The sequence below is a fragment of the Nyctereutes procyonoides genome, unplaced genomic scaffold, assembly GCF_905146905.1.
Source record: "Nyctereutes procyonoides isolate TBG_1078 unplaced genomic scaffold, NYPRO_anot_genome, whole genome shotgun sequence".
In the NCBI taxonomy this organism is placed as follows: Eukaryota; Metazoa; Chordata; class Mammalia; order Carnivora; family Canidae; genus Nyctereutes; species Nyctereutes procyonoides.
The window spans coordinates 821631-839680 of NW_026575044.1; positions in this window are offsets into that span (position 1 = coordinate 821631).

Below are 18050 nucleotides of genomic sequence, written 5' to 3' on the forward strand. Positions count from 1 at the left end.
TCTTCATCCCTCCAATTCTAAACAGCTTTGCCAAGTAGTTGACAGTTTTTTTCTTTAACCTTTTTTTCAACATTTGTTTTTATTTAAGTTCGATTTGCCAACATATAGTATAACACACAGTGCTCATCCCATCAAGTGCCCTCCTCAGTGCCCGTCATCCAGTTACCACAACCCCCCACCACCTCTCCTTCCACAACTCTTTGTTTGTCTCCCAGAGGTAAGAGTCTCTCATGGTTTGTCTCCCTCTTTAATTTTTCCCACTCAGTTCCCCTCCTTTCCCTTATCATCCCTTTCACTATTTCTTATATTCCACATATGAGTGAAACTATATGATGATTGTCCTTCTCTGATTGACTTATTTCATTCAACATAATACCCTCCAGTTCCATCCACGTCGAAGCAAATGGTGCATATTCATCCTTTCTGATGGCTGAGTAATATTCCATTATATATATATATATATATATATATATATATATATATTATTCCATTATACACACACACACACATCACATTTTCTTTATCCATTCATTTATTGAAGGACATCATAGCTCCTTCCACAGTTTGGCAATTGTGGACATTGTTCCTATGAACATTGGGATGCAGGTGTCCCAGCATTTCACTATATCTTTCAGCAGTTTGAACCTATCATCCCACTCTTCTGACCTGCAAAGATTCTGCTGAAAAATCTGCTGAACATATTAGTGGTTCCCTCATATGTACCAAATTGCTTTTTTCTTGCTTTTTTAAAGATTTTCTCCTTGTCTTTAGGTTTTGATAATAATCACAGCATATTTTAGTGTGAATCTCTTTGAATCAATCTTATATAATATTCTTTGGACTTCCTAGATCTGGGTGTATATTTTTTTCCCTCAAGTTAGGGAAATTTTATGCTACTTCCCAGTTTTTTTTTTTTTAAAGATTGTATTTATTTATTCATGAGAGACACACACACACAGAGAGAGAGAGGCAGATGGAGAAGCAGGCTCCCTGCAGGGAGCCCCACGCGGGGCCTCCATCCTGGGTCTCCAGAATCATGCCCTGGGCTGAAGGTGGCGCTAAACCACTGAGCCACCAGGGCTGCCCTACTCCCCAGTTCTTGAAACTCTTTCCTTATATTCTTTGACACAGAATCTCCCAGTTTTGCTTTTATCTTGTTGTCGTGAACTTCCTTTTATCTACTCTAGAGAGTTCTTTTCTAAATCTGAATCCTTGCTCATCCTGATCATGTTCTCTTCCTTTAATTGCTTCACTTTTCATTGCTATGCTAATGATTCTTAGTTTTCTAAGCCAAGATCTCTTAACCCAAATTTCAAATTATGTACCTAACTGCCTACTTGAACATTTCTATTTTATCTTCCAAAGACACCTCAAACTCATGAATCCGAACTAAATTCATTAATTCAGTACTTTCTAAGCTTTCATCCTTTGCAATCTTATTCATCCTCCTAAGCACTGCTATCAGTGATTTATTACCAACCATATAATTAGCCAAGTCCAAAACTTGGTGATCGATCATTCATGCTTCTTTCGCCTCTCTACTCCTTGGTGTCCTGATGATTCCAGTTTTTTGGTATCTGCTAATTCAGTCCACTGATTACAATTACTATTGCTATTACCTTAGTTCACGTCTTTATCATTTCTCACCTGGATTACATCACAACATTCTATCACCTACAAAAATTTTCTCCTTCCAATCTATTCATACTGTAGCCCAAGTAAATGTTCTAAAATATAACTAAAGCACATCCCTCACCGCTTAAAATTTAATGACTCAATATGTTCTCAGGGTAAGGTCTATACTCCTTAGCATGGCTTACACAGTCAATAACTTAACCTTTCTCTAATTCAATATTTTATCTCACTACTCTTTCATGTTATATTCTACATTCTAGTAATACCAAAATGTACACAATTATTATAAAAATTCCAGGACTTTGTTCATGTGTCCCACCATCTTCTCACATAGTTCACTCCCTATGACCTCTTAGGATTCATCTTAGATCTTCCTTCATCCCCGAAGGCCTTTCTTATCCCCTACTGCCTTAAGAATGAATTAGGGGCACTTCCCTTTAATTCCATTGTACCTGCTTCTTATCCCTTTCATAGAGATTTTCATACTGTAATTGTAATATGATTACTGGTTTTTATCATCTATTAGGTGGTGAGTTTATTTTTATTTTTTTGATGGTGAGGTTTTTTTTTTTTTTGAGAGAGGAGACATCTGCACCAGCTTATCACTAGCACTTGCACAGAACCTGGAATATGATAAACACTCCATGAATAACTGCTAAACAAGTAATTGCATGCAGACATATACAAATGAACGACTTATATTTAAACGTTTATTCCCAAGTTGTTAAGCTATCAACTGATATTTCCCTCCATTTATTACAAAATACATAAACTTCATTCTCAGGTGTGTATGACCCATAAAATGCACATGTTAATAAAATTCAAAGTTAACTTTATTATTTTAGCTCAAAAGGTTTTCAAGTTCCTTGAAGTAGAAGAGACATATTCTTTCCAAATGAAAGTGGAACTTTGTTAAGTTCTACTTTGTAGATGATAATAATAAGTAATACTTATTGAATACTAACCTGTGTCAGTGTTCTTCATAATTTACATGTAATAAATTATTGAATCCTCACAACCCAATAAAATTGTTACTATCCCATTTTATAGATGATCTGAGCCATAGTTAGATTTAATAACTTCCACAAAGTTATACAGCTAATAAGCAGAGCCAGGATTAGAAAGCTTTTGTATATGAATTATCTTGCCACTCTTTGATTTATCTTCCAATCATTGTTATATTAACATATATAAATGTGGATCTATTCCACCTAGACTCTTCACAATCAACTCAGAATTCATTTCAGCCTTTGAAACCAAAAGCATGAATGCTAATATCTATTACTATTACAAAGTAGAGTAATGCCTCCACCTGTGCACATTCTTTTCCATAAATTTGAGCATGCATGTATATAGCACTGAATTTCCTTCATAAGTCTCAGGATTGGCCATATAATTTGCAGGGACCAGTGCAAAATGAAAGTGCAGGACTCCCTGTTTTAAAATTACTAAGAATTTTAAGGTGTTGACAGCAGAGCATTAAACCAAGCATAGGACTTTTCTAAGTACAAGGCCCTTTGCAACTGCATAGGAAACTCACCTATGAAGCCAGCCTTGCTAACTCTCCTTCCTAAGAGGCAATGGGCAACTGATCTCTTATCTATACTTGACAATTACTTGACAACAATATTGCTTAGCTTTTCTGTATGTAGGACTAAAAATTCTATCCTCAATTTTAAAACAACACCTTTAAGTTGTTTAAGATATTAGGGACACTTGGCTGGTTCAGTTGGTAGAGCATGTGACTCTTGATCTTGGGATCCAGCCCCATGTTAGGTGTAGAGATTACTAAAAAATAAATAAACTTTAAAATAGTATTCCTCGTTACCATTATCACATCACAGAACTTTTATAATCAAATTGGGAATCTAGTACATATAAAGTATCACTGCATTTTACCTAATAAAATACCTTCTTCACAACTCTGTATGATAGAAATAAGGGCTCCTATTTTATAGATAGAGAGATGGAGAGAGAATAACTTCTATAAGATCACTTATGAAAAAAAATCACTTATGAATAAATTTCAGGAGCTACTAGTTAAGCCTAGAGCCACCTGCCTCCACAGCCTTCAGTTTTTCCATTATATCATGCTACTTTTTTTTTTTTGTGGTGATGGAAAAAACACAAAGTCATGAACTAAAGAGTTGGATTGTGAGACATTTAGTTTTTGCCCTAAGCAAATAAAACCTTACTCTTAGTTTTTCTATATGTTTCCCCTGTTTATCCCAGATCATTTAACCATAGGCATGTGTGAACAAGACAATATATGATTTTTAAAAAGAACAAGGCTATCTTCTGAGCTTTGGTGAGATCCCCTACTGGGAGTGCTGTCATGGTCACTCTCAAGTATCAGGGGCAGATGCAGTCTATTAGGAATTACAAGACCAGCTGTTGTTTTATATCATTAGACTTTTGAAACCAACTGGGAAAAATCTCCTTCTGCCAAGAGGCAAGTCTCCAGGCTCTGCAACAAATATCAATTCCAATTTGGTTGAAGTTGTACAGGGTTGGTTTTGGGTTTTGGGTTTTTGTTTTTGTTTTTTTTTTTTCCAGTTTCTCATGGTTCCAAAAGTGATTCTCTGCACATTGGTTGGAGCTTAACCTGAAGTATGTCATATTTTCCATCTAGATTGAAGAAGATGTGCATTTATTTTTGCTTTCTAAAACGGAGTTGGGGCACACATTTTCCATTTCGATTGAAGATGTGCATTTATTTATACCTGCTAAACCAGAGCTGAGGCATAATGCTTGTTGGGACTTTGAGCTCAGAACTGTACATAATTTGTAGAATCAATCATCTTACCTTAGACAATGGAAAAAGGATTATAATTTGTTTTTCTCTCTTGTGAACAGTTACATTGTCCAGTCAATTATTAGCCATCCAGAAATTCACAAGTGGTTCTCCTTGGCAAAATCTGATTTTGGGTTTGACAGCAATCCTGATGATTTCATAGCATTTTAGAATCATGAAGTGTTAACATTGGAAAGGATTTGGAGATCACATAATCCAAATACCTCATTTTACAGATGAGGACATTGATGTTCAAAGATGTTTCAAGGTGGCTAAAGTCATAAAGCTAGCATATGAGCTGGTCCTGGAAATCAGAGCTTCTGATCCCAGTTTAGTTCTCTTTCCATTACTCTATGGCTGCCTCCTTTTACTTAATTGACATGTCAAATTTCATTTGCTCTTATTCTGCCAGCAGTTTCCAATTCCATAGGGAAGCATTTTGAATTAGGAACATTGAAACAAATCAAGTTTTATTGAGCATATATTTATTAATGTTTAAAAAAATATTTAACACAGCATTCAGCATAGCGCCTTATACATATGAAGCCTTCATATATATTTATTCAGTCAACAAATATATATTGAGCTCAAAAAAATGGATATTTATGAAGATGGAATTCATTGCTCATTTCTACTAAGATAAATAAGAGATGACTCCTGCCCTAAAGGAGCTTACAGCCCAGTGGGACATATATATGAACAATTAAGAATTGTTTAATTAATAATTATAAGCAAAAATATATTCAATGATAAAGGCACAATAAAAGCACTACAGAAAGATGAGCTTTTACAAAAAGCCTTATTGAGTAGATAGCATATGGAATCAAATAATGTTATCAGTAGAATCCAATGTGAGGAATAGCATTATAATAGTATTATAGGCTGAGAAAAAAGTATGGACGAAGGCACAGAAGCATGAAAAGTGACGTGATATTCTGAAATCATAGAAAGGGATAGGTTGCATAGCTCATGAGCAGGATATGGAGGTAGAAAGACAATTACTTCAGCTCTTGGTGGCTATTGAACAATAAGCACAGGAACGCAGATGTTCTCACGTAAACAATGGGTAATACTATCACGAAGGAATTAAGATGATCCAATATGTATATTTGAGGATAGTGTATATGTTGTAGGAAAACCAAGAGAAGAGAGATAATTAGTAAATAATTACAAATTTGACTCTACTCAGTGTAAATTAGATAATCCCACTGATTGTGTTTGATTATATCACTTTCTCATTTAAGATCCTAAAATAGCTCCCATTGGTAATCTTTAAAACCTAAAATCTTCAGCTCTTCACCAGATTCCTATCCCACATCATGAACAAAAACAAATGTAATAAAATCCTTGTTTGTACATTGGTACATTGTTTTAAAAGATACATTGTCCCATTTGATCCTCATAATTGTAGATAGGAAGAGGTTAATATTTTCATTTTATAGATGATAAAGGCTCGGAAAGACTAAGATCAACTTTCTGAGGGCCTATTTTGCAAATTATTCTAATCCTCCACTTCTCTAAGCTTACACATCTAGTAAATGGCAATGACTTCCCCAGTCCTTGACTTCCCTTCTCCCATGATATTGTCCTCCCTGACCTCAGCCACCTCCTTCCATGGTCATTCCGCAGACTTTGTCACTACCATTACCTGCAATATCTCCATCATTTTTCATTCTTATCCTATTTTTTCCACTTATTCTCATTGTCAATCCAACCTCAGTAATCTTTCGACCTCACTACAATTAATGACCCTACCTTTTTCTCACTGGATCTCATTCCTTTAATATCTCTTCCCTTCCTTTACATAGCATATATTTATAGCTAAGCAACAGAATCTCTCCATTATGTACATCCTTAATAACCTTGCCTTTCTCACTGTGTCAAAGCCACAGCCCATCAGCCAAATTATTCCATCAATTCCATGCCTGCACTCATACAGCTAAACATGGCTGGAAAAAAACACAAGCCACTTTGTCCGCTCTGACTTTGAGTCCATAACCACAAACCTCATGTGGGCCTTAACACTATCAGAAAATGATAGTATCCATACCTAGACCATCTACTGAGGTACTGTTGTAGATGCCTATCTAACACTCTCAGTTGATGAACTTGTGTCTGCTTTACTGAGAAAACTGAAGCAAACAAAAGAGAAAGTTTAGACTCCCATCATTACATCAACTTAACCTATCAGCATATGCAAGCACATACTTTGTCTTCCAGCCTGTTTCTAAACATAAACTCTCTCCTTGCTCCTACATAAGCCATGCTATCCATGAGCACAGAGTAGACTCCATCCCCTCTCATCTGCCTAAGGACATTAATCTAGAAGTTCTCCACTCTCACTCTTACAACATCAATTTTCCCATTTGTACAGGAAAATTCCAATCAGCATAAAAATACCTCATTATTTCTTCCATCTTAAAACCAAAAACAAAAATATTGCTTCATCTATCAACACTAGTACCATTCTTTTGCTTCCCTCTGCAGCACAGTGTTGTCTATATGCGGTGCTTCTGATTTCTCTCACATCTGAAATTCTTTTTAATCAAGCTATTACTTCTCCCTATTAAAAACAAGGACACTAATGGTTTCCCCATTACTAAGCCCAGTGGCCAGTTCTCAGGCTTCATCTTCCTTGTACCATCAACAATATTTGACTATTGATAACTTTTTTTCCACAACATTAACTTTTCTGTATTTTCTCCTTTCGAATTCTTTTGTTGATTTCTTCTAGTTTCTCTATCTCAATGTTGCAGAGCTCTAGAGTTCAGTCCTTTGTCTTTTTTCCTTTAACTACACTTATTTTTTCTGGTGATCTTACCCAAATGCAATTTGTATGCCAATGACTCCCACATTTATATCTTCAGCCCAGATTTCTCCCCTAGACTGCAGGTTTGTGTGTCTACTCACTCAATCTGACATCCTTACTTGAATGTCTACTAAGTTATCATGAATTCAACATGTTACAAACTAAACTCTTGATTTTCTTCGCTGCTCTCCCCAAATCTGTTTCCACTAAAGCATTATATGTCTCTATTAATGGAAATCCCATCCGCCATTTGTACAGGCCAAAACATTTGAACCATTCTTGACTTGTCTCTTCTTCCCACATCCTATATCTAATCCATCAGTAATTCTGTTTGTCTCTATCTTCAAAAATCTATCCAGAATCAAACCATTACTTATTATGTCTCCAACTACCATTTTAGTCTGAGGCACCATGATCCCTAGGCTTGATTATTGCAGTTGCCTTTTAAAAGATCTCCCTATTTCTGTTCTTGACCCTCAATTAAATATCCAAATGGCTTTAAACTGGGTGGCAATTTTGTGCCCTCACAAGGGATATTTAGTAATATCTGCAGACCATTGCTGATTGTCACAACAGGGTAGAGATAGGGCTTCTCTAAACACTATAAATGCACAGGACAGGTGCCCACAACAAAGAATCATCTGACTGGAAATGTCAGTGCTGAGGCTGTAAAACCCTTGTTTATCCTTATCACAGCTGTTAGAGTGATCCTTTTTAAAAATAAAATTAAATCTGGGCAATTAAAAACTTCAAAATTTCTCCATGTTCCTAAAGTAAAACTATAGTTTCTACAATAGCCTGTGGGGCCCTATATGATCTGGCCCCTGATTTCATCTTCTAGCAACCTCCATCATGCTTATTCTGGTCTCGAGGCACTGCCTCCTAGCTGCTCCTCAAACATGCTGGTTATGCTGCGACTCTCGCCTCTGCTTCAGTCATTCACTCTAGGATGTACTTCCCCCAAGTATTTCACTAAGTTCTTCATCTCTTCCAAATTTCATCTACTCTTACTAGTTGGCATAAAACATGCTTCCTCCCCTGCCATTTCTGACTCTTCTTACTCTGTTTTATATTTTCCATAACAATTATTACTTTGTAACATACTATAAAAGTTACTTTGTTATGTATGTTGTTTACTATCTGTCTCTGGAACATAAACTCCAGCAGTATATCCAACAATCTAGTAGTATGCTTGCGTATAAGAAGCACTCAATATTTTTTGATTGAAGAAATGTTGCTTGAAGGCAAAAAGCCAAATAGGAGAAAGATGGGTTATGTTAGCCTAAGTAAATAGATCCAGTCATTTTCAGAACAAATCTAAGAGGAAGACATTCTCAGCCCTATTCTTCAGGTAAGCAAGAAGTCTGTGACTCACCCAAAGTCATGCAGCTAGTAAATATAGAGCAGGCTCCAAACCCTGGTCTACTTGACTCCAAACCCTTTGTTCTTTAAACAGTTAAACAGTGATAAACTGCACCTCAATAATCAGTATGAGATTAAGATGGGTAGAGGGGGAAATCTTATATGACTTTTACCCCTCAAAAAACTGAGCATCATAAATGTGCAGAAAAAAAAGAACAAGTTAATAAGGTTGCCAAAATTCTTATCTGAAAGAATCAAGGCAATGAGAGTAGAAGAAAAAGAATGAGAGGGAAGGTAGTATTCTCAGAGAATCACAGAGCTGGCAGGAACCTAGAGGTTGAGCAGTCCTCATTCAATAGTGAGAATGCTAAAGTCCAAGGGGCAGGACAATTTAATCCAGTTCAAAAATAGCTCTGACATGGCAAACATCAGAATGGAAACTTGGACATCCTGCCCTTTTATCTCCTTCATGTTTCTGTAGAAAGCAGAGCTGCTCTTCAAAATTAAATTGGCAAAAAAAAAAAAAAAAAAATTAAATTGGCCACTGTGAGAAGACACAATAAAAATTTGAATAATTTGATTTAATTTAAGGACAAAGGAAGTAACTACTCAGATTAAGAATAATAAACTATTTTTAACAGATTATTTTCAAATTCAGATGGTAACAAAAACTAAGTTTAAAAGTGTTGTTAAATATTGATACTTCAAAACCAAAAAATTATTGATCCTTCAGTGGTCTATTTTAGTCAGCACACAATTGCTAATGTGTATTGCTAATATATATATATATATAAACACAATCTATAAAAAATGTATTTTTATTTTTATTTTATTTTTTATAGAAACATATTTTTAATATATAACTATGCTTTCTATTGTAACCAAAAACTGTTTTCTCTCTTAAATTCCAAAACATTTCTACAAACTGTGATCCACCTCTCTAATCTAGCAGATAAACATTTATTTATGTGTGTACATGTATTAGGTATGTAGAAGTACTTATGTATCCCTTGTCTCTAGCATGCCAGGAATATGTACTCATTTCCCAGATTATGATACAGCCCCACCCATGTATATTTATAGCCATCAGAGCTGTGTGGAGGATGGGTGGGTCCCCCAAGCCACAGCATTAAGCAGCTTTCCAGAGCACCAGATACTCCTCATCTCAGCGCCTGCATATCTCTGGCATTAGGGATTCCATTCTGGCTGAGTGACAAACAGCCATGACAGCTACAAAATGGAAGTAGAAGAGGGTAAAAACTGGATTCCAGAAGGCCTTATCCTGAGGTCAAGTCTCTTGGGTTAAACTGTAATAAACGACTAAAGTTTCTCTTCATTTTCTACTTAGTAAATCAGAAAATGCTGTCTTTTTCTTATAGATGCTAATGTGCCATAAAAAGTCACATTTATGCTACATCCTAGGTTTTCCAAAAAGCTTCTATACTGGCTCTTTGGGTACCCATCTGCCTGCTGCTAAATTATCTTGCATAGATCTTTTGTCACCAGTAGACAATAGGATATTATAGAGCAGGATCTCTTTCTAATTAATCTTGTGTCCCTGATAATAGTAATAGGAACAATAACTACTTTTTAATTTTTATTTTAATTTCACTATAGTTAGCATACAGTGTTATATTAGTTTCAGGTACACAATATAGTGAGTGATTCAACACTTCCATACAATACCCAGTGTTCATCATGATAAGGGTTCTCTTAATCCCACCACCTATTTCACCCATCCTCCCTCCATCTCCCCTCTGTTGACCATCAGTTTGTTCTCTATGGTTAAGTATCTGTTTTTTGGTTTGTCTCTTCTTTTTTCTTTGTTCATTTGTTTTGCTTCTTAAATTCCACATATTAGTGAGATCATATGATATTTGTCTTCCTCTGATGGACTTATTTCACTTGGCATTGTACCCTCTATATCCCTTCACGTTGTTGCCAATGGCAAATTTTGTTCTTTTTTATCACTGAGTAATATTCCGTGTGTGTGTGTATACATCACATCTTCTTTATCCATTCATCTATAGATAGGCACTTCCTCCACTCAGTAGGTTGCCTTTTAGTTTTGTGGATTGTTTCCTTCGCTCTGCAGAAGCTTTTTATTTTGATGTAGTCCCAATGTTTATTTTTCCTTTTGTTTCTCTTGCCTCAGGAGACACATCTAGAAAAATATTGCTATGGCTGATATCAGAGAAATTACTGTCTCTGCTTTCCTCTAATATTTTTATGGTTTCAGGTCTCACATTTAGATCTTTAATCCATTTTGAGTTTACTTTTGTGTATGCTGTGAGAAAGTGGTCCAGTTTTATTCTTTTGCATGTAGCTGTACAGTTTTCCCAACACCATTTGTTGAAGAGGCTGTCTTTTCCCCATTGTATATTCTTGCCAAAGATTAATTGGCTGTGTCATCATGGGTTTATTTCTGGGTTCTCTCTTCTGTTCTATTGACCAATGTTATTTTGTGCCAGGACCATACTGTTTTGATTACTACAGCTCTGAAGTATATCCTGATATCTGGGAGTGTGATACCTCCAGATTTGTTCTTCTTTTTTAAAACGATTAATTTATTTATTTTAGAGAGAAAGCCTACATGAACTGAGGAAAGTATAGAGGGAGTGGGAGAGAGACAGAGAGAAGCTGACTGCCTGAGCATGAAGGGGTGGGGTTATATCCGACATCCCTGAGATCATGACCTGAGCCAAAATAAAGAGATAGATGTTTAACTGACTGAGCCACCCAGGCACACCCCTCCAACTTTATTCTTCTTCCAGGATTGCTTTGGCTTCTGAAGGTCTTTTGTGGTTCTATACACATGTTAACATTATTTGTTCTAGTTCTGTTCATGTTGTTGGTATTTTGATAGGGATTGCATTAAATCAGTAGATTCTTTGGGTAGTATGAACACTTTAACAATATGGGTTCTTCCAGTACATGAGCATGGCATATCTTTCCATTTGTTTGTGTTGTCTTCAATTTCTTTCATCAATGTTTTATACTTTTTAAAAAAGATTTTATTTATTTATTCATGAGAGACACACACAGAGAGGCAGAGACATAGGCAGAAGGAGAAGCAGGCTTCATGGAGGGAGCCCCATGTGGGACTCTATCCCAGGACTCCAGGATCATGCCCTGAGCTGAAAGCAGGCCCTTAACCACTGAGCCACCCAGGCATCCTAAAGTTTTATACTTTTGAGGGCACAGGTCTTTAACTTCCTTGGTTAAGTTTATTCCTAGGTATTTTATTATTTTTGGTGCAATTATAAGTGGGATTGTTTTTTTAAATTTCTTTTTGCTGCTTCATTATTAGTGCATAGAAATGCAATGGATTTCTGTGTATTGATTTTGTATCCTGCAACCTTGAATTTATTTATCAGTTCTAGTTGTTTTGTGGTGGAGTCTTAAGGGTTTTCTAAATATAGTATCATGTCATCTGCAGATAGTGAAAGTTTTACTTTCTCCTTACCAATTTGGAAGCCTTTTATTATTTTTGTTGTCTAAATGCCATGGCTAGGACTTCCAGTACTATGTTGAATAAAAGTGATCAGAGTGGACATCCTGGTCTTATTCCCAACCTTTGGGGAAAAGCTCTTAATTTTTCCCTATGGAGTATGATGTTCACTGTGGGTTTTTCATAAATGGCCTTTACTATGGGGAGGTATGTTCTCTCTAAACCTACTCTGCTGAGGGCTTTTATTATGAATGGAATTTGTACTTTGCAAAATGCTTTTTCTGCATCTATTGAGATGATCATATGGTTTTTATCATTTCTCTTATTGATGTGATGTATCCTGTTGATTGATTTGCAAATACTGTACCACCCTTGTATCCCTGGAATAAATACACGCTGCGTGATCATGGTGAATGATTTTTTAATGTATTGTTGCATTTGGTTTGTTAATATTTTGTTGAGGATTTTTGCATCTCTGTTTATCAGAGATATTGACCTATAGTTTTTTGTTTTGTTTTTGTTTTTGTTTTTTGTTTTTTGGTAATATCTTTATCTGGTTTTGTATCAGGGTAATGTCGGCTTCATAGATTGAATCTGGAAGCTTTCCTTCCTCTTCTACTTTTTGGAATAGTTTGAGTAGAATAGATATTAACTCTTCTTTAAATGTTTGATAGAGCAGATCCCTGGGTGGCTCAGTGGTTTAGCACCTGCCTTCAGCCCAGGGCTGATCCTGGAGCCCTGGGATCAAGTCCCGCATCAGGCTCCCTCTGTTTGTGTCTCTGCCTCTCTCTCTTTCTCTGTCTCTCTCATAAATAAATAAATAAAATCTTTAAAAAGATAAATAGATGTTTCATAGAATTCACCTGTGAAGTTGTCTGGTCCAGGAATTTTGTTTTTTAGGACTTTTTTTGATTACTGATTCATTTTCATTGCTGGTTATCAGTGTGTTCAAATTTTCTATTTCTTCCTGATTGAGTTTTGAGAGGTTATATTTTTCTAGGAATTTACCCATTTCCTGTAGGTTGTCCAATTTGTCAATATATACCTTTTCATAATATTCTTTTTACAATACTTTGTATTTCTGTGGTGTCAGTTATTATTTCTCATCTTCCATTTCTGATTTTATTTGAGTCCTCTCTCTCTTTCTCTGGCTCTTTAGGTGTAAGGTTAGGTGGTTTATTTGAGATTTTTCTTGCTTCCTGAGGTAAGCCTGTATTGCTCTAATACCCCTTTTAGAACAGCTTTTGCTACATCCCAAAGATTTTGGACCACTGTGTTTTCATATGCACTTATCTCCATGTATGTTTTTATTTTCTCTTTGTCTTGTAGCATATTATTTAGCCTTATTTAGCTTATTTTTGTTTTTCCCAGATTTTTTTCTCGTGAATAATTCTTAATACAAGGACAATACTTCATAATTTTAAAAGAATGTTCACATGTGCTATTTCATCTTATTTTCACAAGTTGTTAAGTATATGTATTAGAAACTTAAGTCTAAAGACCTTTAAAGGATTTACTTGATATCATAAAACTAATAAGCTGTGACTCTGGATCTAAAACATGTAACTTTTATTCCTCGCAATGTTAAAAAAATAATATAATAAGATTTTGAAAGTCCATGAAACCTAGTGATTACAAAGTCACTGGAGGTATTCAGGAGTGTAGTTTCTGTAGCATGGTGGATAAAAAAGCAGTTTTGGAAGTTTATAGTATGTCTTCAGAAAGAGGTGGAAAAAGAAATTAATTTGAGAATTTTGATAGTAAAATGGAGAAAGGTAGGAAATCAGGTTGATGGAGTTACAGGTGAAGATAATGTTTTAAGTAATAAATCTACAAGCATATTGATATATGTAGTAAGAGGACAGCACAAAAACAAAGGTTAGAAAAATTACATAAGCAAAGTATAAGGAGATTCTTCCTGAAGTGCTTTAATGAGAGAAGAGCAAATGAAAGAACAAAAAGGATAAAAAAGAGAGAATTTTATCTTAATACTTCTTTTTAAATCACATTTGTGAAAAAATACTGCAGTCACAGATTTCAAAATGAAAAATATATGCAGATGTTCTGCAGATGTATCTTCTATTCATTCAACAAATGTTAAGTATCGTATCTCTCTATACGAGGCACTTGAACTCAACTTCCTGGTAATGACTCTCTGAAGTAGTTATTTTGATCCCCACTTTTCTGATAGGGAAACTGAGTCTAATAAGTACGTGATTTTCCTAAGATAATCCAGCTAAACCTGGGAGCTCTTTCTAGCACATTAGCCTGCCCTTTAGAGGATTTACCACCTATTGGGCCAGCAAGACAGGTAAAGTGGGCAATTACTGAACATACTGGAGGCTATGAAGCTCCCATCTACCTAGGGACTATCAGAGGAGGCTTCATAAAATATAAGTTTATATTTTTTCTTTGAAATATTTAAGAAGCTGTTTTGGATACTCTGTAAGTTTTCTATTTTTAACTGCACTTGCTTTGGGAAAATTTTCACAAGGCCTTGGAGAAAGGTGCTGCAGGAAGGAAACTGGTTTTAGACACTCTGTCCTCTTGTGCAGTTCTTTCTGGAGCCACCATGTGGTATTGTTGTGCAATTAAAATAGCTGTATCTTTCAGAAACTTGGCTGTCCATTGACCAGTTCTAATCTAAGAAGTACCTTCTTTGAATCTTACCTGTCAATTACATAATAAATTCTGCTATCCTTCTACTGACATAGGGCTTTATAAATGTCTGCTTTCTCAAATTTCTCTAGAAGCTGAGGAAAATGGCTGACCAAATATATTTGTTCAGAAAAAGTCACTAGGGAACATGTACCCATATTATTGCTTCAAAAAAGAACAATTCTATATTTGCTGGCTGACCACCTTTTATCACAGCATCACACAGGATAGTAGTACTTGGCCTACACTCCATCAGAGAGACCCCATGGCCAGCGTGTGGGATAGCACCACTCGGACACACTCGCTTGAGCTGGTTCTTTGATGCTCTACAGCTCTTTCATCATGAAAGCCACATAAAAGCACATGAAAAATTAGGTCTCATGTTATAAACCCCCTAAGGGAAAGCTATCACTGGGGGAGGGCAGTGCACACTGCTGGACTTTGTGGAAGGAGCACACCGAGCTTTGGAATTTGCATCAGAAATCCTGAAATCTCCTCAGAAACCTCTAGAAAAGATTGAGTCTCAAACTTCTCATCTTTGCCTGAAAAATTATCCTGTTTTCTACCCTCACAATCACCATCATTGCTATTTATTAAGCTCTTATTGACTTTATTTTGTTGTCACATCTGGACACCCTAAAGCATAATTGCTCAGAAACCACCTAAGATTGTTTTGGAAGAGAAACAATACCTCAAATCAAGTGAAAAGGTGCACTTAAGGCAAATAACAATACAACCCTACTACTTTTGTATTCCTGATGAGTTTTCAAAGTGTTTTCTCATGTATCATCTCATTCATTTTCACAGCTACTCTGTAAGGCAGGTATTGAGGTTTAATGATTTTCCTCAAGTCGCCAAATGAGAAAGGTGAGGTGGAACTCAGGTTTCTGATTCTCAGTACATTGTGTATCCACTGTTCCTCAGCTACCCTTGCTAAGTAGCAGAATACAACAAACGTGTGCTCAGTAAATGGAGTTTGGGATAAAAGGCAAGGAAAAGGCATAACAAAGGGCAGGAAATTGAAGAAACAAAGGACTTCCATGAAGTAAGTGAGATTTCAATAATCAAAATGTAGTACATGCTTTGAATTCCCTTTTGGCAGAATTCTCATAAAATAGCTTGGTAGGCGGCAGGAAAGTTGATTCCATGGCTTTAAAAAAAATCTCATCAGCTAGTGTTTGTCGTGATGTCTTTCATTTGAAAATGTGCTTTGCACATGTGAGTGCCTAAAAATGCTACTTTCTAATGACAATGAGGACTGATGGACTGGAATCACCTTTGGCACTGAACTTGTCAGCTTTCACAAGAGCAGCATGTGATGAGGAATGCTGCATCCCATTACCAGCCTGCTGAGCGTTTGAGTCTGTAATAGTAACTTTTAGAACTCACTGTGGTGGGGGTACAAGGACTGATAACACAAGGCCATATACACATAATGCCAATCATTCCGATGAAAACTGAAAAATTCAGTCAATCATCTGAGGATTTATCCACATGGCACCAAACATCTGGATGACTGAGTGTTTCCAGTTTTCACCAGGTTAGTGCCCTGTAGAGCTTACACTGACTCGCAGAGACTGGTAATGCTCCAAGATAAATGAACTCTTAGGTAGCATGGCACATTTGGGCCACAAGAGTAACTCTCATTCATTTATTCCCTGAGTAAATACATTTGTAAGAGGGAGAACTATGTGTCACTAATCAGTTTGGGTTCAAGGGACAAAGCATATACAAACCACTTATGGTCTAACAGGGAAAAAGTGCTTATAATGCAAGGTAATAAAGTCTATCTTAGAGACATAAACAGAATGCAAAGCAGAAATGAACCAACTCTACCTAAAAGAATTTGCCACGCTTCAAAGATGAGATGACACTTGAACAAGAATTTATCATATTTCAGCAGAGTAGGCATGGCTGCTCCAGATGAAAAAGGCAGATAATAACATATATAAAGACAAAAAGATACTTAAAAACACTTTTTAGGGAAAATGACAAATTAGGAAGGGGGTAGAACATAAGGTATATTGACTTCTTGAGGTCCTGTGCATTAGAGGTCCAGACTTCAGTCTACCTCCAACTACACACCTTTTATGAACCAAGAAGTCCATGGGTAAGACTACATGCTCACCTAGAGCCCATGTCCACCCTCTCTATGCCATCCTACCATTATCCTTTGTAGACCACAGTCTGCTTTTCCAGGGTCCAAAATCCCTTGTCTAAATGACCCCCAAACCTACAGAAAAACTTACAAGGGTCTTTCCCCAAAATCTATCCTTCCAAAGGCAGAACATGCTATTGATGCAACACTCCTACACTGAGATGAGGCCAAAGTGTAGCTGTTGGTGAGCATGTGGACAAGATTGGATGTACGCGCTAGAGTCCACGTGGTACATATGAAATCCCTCACACTGTGGCTGGAGCTGGATGTAGAAAGGGAGCAGATTGCAACCTGGGGCTAGAATCTAGCTACCCCCACCCTCCACGTTTAAGAATGGGACTCACAAGAATCCAGGAAATGTAATTTAGAAGCTAGCCTGCCAGGGATCCCTGGGTGGCGCAGCGGTTTGGCGCCTGCCTTTGGCCCAGGGCGCGATCCTGGAGACCCGGGATCGAATCCCACGTCGGGCTCCTGGTGCATGGAGCCTGCTTCTCCCTCTGCCTGTGTCTCTGCCTCTCTCTCTCTCTCTCTCTCTCTCTTTCTGACTATCATAAATAAAAAAAATAAAAAAGAAGCTAGCCTGCCAGATTGTTATAAAGGTAGGATACTCAATGTAGGATAGTACAACATGTATTATTTAACCGTCTGTTACATTGCTTTATAACTTTTAAATATCTAAATGCATGCAATGTGAGCCTCCATTGATACTCTTGACCTGTGTTTTATAAATTTTAGAGGCAAGTCGGTATTTAGGGAAACTAGTCAGAGCAGAAACTGGAGAGAAACTCCGGGTCTAGACTATGACAGGATCGGCATAGACATTCCTAAAAATAGATTTGTGAGATGTCAAAAATGGTTCAAACCTTTCCCTTTCACATCTTTCCCAGCTGCTCCTGCCCTCAGAGATGCCTTTCTTTTCAAAAATACTATTGTGATTATTATCCACAACATAGAGTTTAGCTCTCATTCATAGATTATTGAATTGGTTAATGAATATCATCTTAATTCCCCTACCTGACTATAAACTCTAATGCAAGATAATAAATATCTAACATTTCTTTTTTATCTTCCGTGGATGTCTGCATACTTGTAGGGTGGTGGTTTTTCTGGTAACTACTTAATGATTCATTGCAAAAAATTGTTGATGAAAAGCAAATTTCAGGGTCACAACTGAGCCATGTTC